The following is a 2,309-nucleotide window of genomic DNA, read 5'->3' on the forward strand; positions in this document are numbered from 1 at the left end:
GAAAAAGGGGGAGATATCTGTAATACTTTCAACAATAAAGATAAATTTAAAAAAAAAAAAAAAAAAAGCAAATACTGCCCCTACACAATATCACAATGTCCTTCTGTGCCCAGGCCTTACCATCCCTCTGACAGAGAGCAAGGATCTCTTGGCTCCGAAAGAACGCTTTGTCCCTCTTCAGCAGGAAGTGGCTATAGAAGAGACCTTGTACCCCTTTATCTAAAAGGATTCAGAGCCAAGATTCTTGAGGGGGGAATATAGTAGGCAGTTAAACAGACATGAACAGAGCAAGGACAATGGGCCAGGTATGGAAGGTCACCAGGGTGGAAAGCCCTGAGTGCCTAGCAAAGGACAATTATAAGGTAGGACCTCCTCCCCTGAGTGAGCTTTCCTCCCCTAGCATATTGCTGGTCATGCCGTATGGACTCCCTGACCTTTTCCTCTCTAGAGATAGCATCTCGGCCTCAGCTGTATTTCAGCTCCAGGCCCAGATAAGCAACAAAACCAACCGTGGCTGATCTCAGGACACACTGTATTGAATAAAGACCCCCTGCCCTGGTGCCAACCAATCAATCAGTGGAGACCCTAACCCTGATAGGACACACCTGGAAAGCTGCTGAACATTCTATTGAGATCTTCCCCTGAGACCTCCCTTCAAATCTCCACCCTTAAAACCCCCCAGGATGGAGGACCCAGCACACCCTCCCAGGAGCACGCCCGTTCATGCCTTTCCCCTACTCCCTCCCCCTCCAAGTCCCTCTCCCCACAGGCACATTGCCATTATCTTCCTCACTCCCAAGCTCCAAGGGCCCTTCCTTTGCCTCTATAACTTGTTTCCTCGGCCCATTTCTTCTATGAATTACTTCTTCTACCTCTGTGACTTTATAAATAAATGTTCTCTTATAGTTTGAGTCTAGGCTCTGATCATTTCCGAGCCAGAACCCAAGTACCGAGGTTGCTGAACCCAGGTCCTGTCTGACTCCACCGGTCTAACACCTGGTGGTGTTCCTGCTGCCACCAACAGTGCCAGGTTGGGAACACCCTAGGCACTGAATAAAGACCCACTAAACAAAAAGGAATTATTATCTGCTCATTAAAACAAAGAATAATTTGAGAGGCACGTGAGAAATTTGGTCACAACAACTCAAAAGTTGGATTTGAGGTAAACTGAAAACAGCAAGTAAAACTATAGGCCTAGTCACAAAAAGCAAAGAGCCATGAGAATGGGGGTTGTAGTTTCAAGGGAAGTTTTTTTATTTGTTTTCATATGAGAAAGACTTGAGTACAATTTTAAAGGAAGTAAAGATACGATCCCTTTTACATGTCCCTATTGAACTGTTAGTTTTTAAAATTCATTATTCATTCAACAATTTTTTTTATTGAGCACCAACTATATGTGAGGGCCTGGTAAGATGCTAGGAATATGTGGTAAACAAAACAAATAAATCCCCTCCCCCTCAAGGAAATTGTGTCATCCCCTCTTAAGTCTTAAACTCCTTAAATTTCTTGAAGAAAGGCTCCCTGAGCTCCTTGTAATCCAGCCTGAGCTGCTCTGTGCTCTGCCTGTGAACATGCCACGCAGCCTTACCTTAGGTCATTTGGTCTGTCACTTCCTGGAGGCTGGATCTTCCTCCAGGACAAGGACCTTGTCTCTTGTCCTTGCACCCTCAGAGCCTGGCAAAGCATGGGGTGGGAAGAGGAAGACTCAATCTAGTTAACAGGTCAACTCCACACAGGAAAGCTTACATTTGCTTGTTTGTTTTAACCTAAGAAGGCTGTTTATGTGTTAAGCACTTTGCTCAAAGTCACAGGGAAGCTTGGGTCTCGGCAAAGCCGAGAGAAAGGCCCTGACTTCTTGGTGATTCTGATGCTTGATTACAAGCACAAGGTCAACTGAACATTTTCATTTTAAATAAATGATTATTGCTAGACTTTCTTTTGTGCAGTGCCTGTTGGAGAGATAATGATAGAAGTAAGATATTTAGAAATAACAGATATACTTCAGGAATTTTTGTCACTATTGACTAAAATCAATTATTCTCTGAAATTCTTATGGCTCTTTCCTTCCTCCTTATGCTGACAACCACCCACCCGCCCCCAAGGCTAAGTGAGTCTTCATTTCCCTCCGTCTCGGTCTCTTCTCAGAACAGGCAATTTCCGGTTCCTTCCTCCGAGGCACAGGGAGCAATAATGGGCTCACACTGCCCCCTCCTGGCCCCCCACTCCCTAACAAGGAGCACATGTATCCACTCCTGCCTGACCGTTTGCTCCCACTCCTGAAAAAAAAGAAAAACAACAAAATGCCCCCA

Source organism: Miniopterus schreibersii (assembly GCF_964146895.1).
Source record: "Miniopterus schreibersii genome assembly, chromosome: 19".
Taxonomy (NCBI): Eukaryota; Metazoa; Chordata; class Mammalia; order Chiroptera; family Miniopteridae; genus Miniopterus; species Miniopterus schreibersii.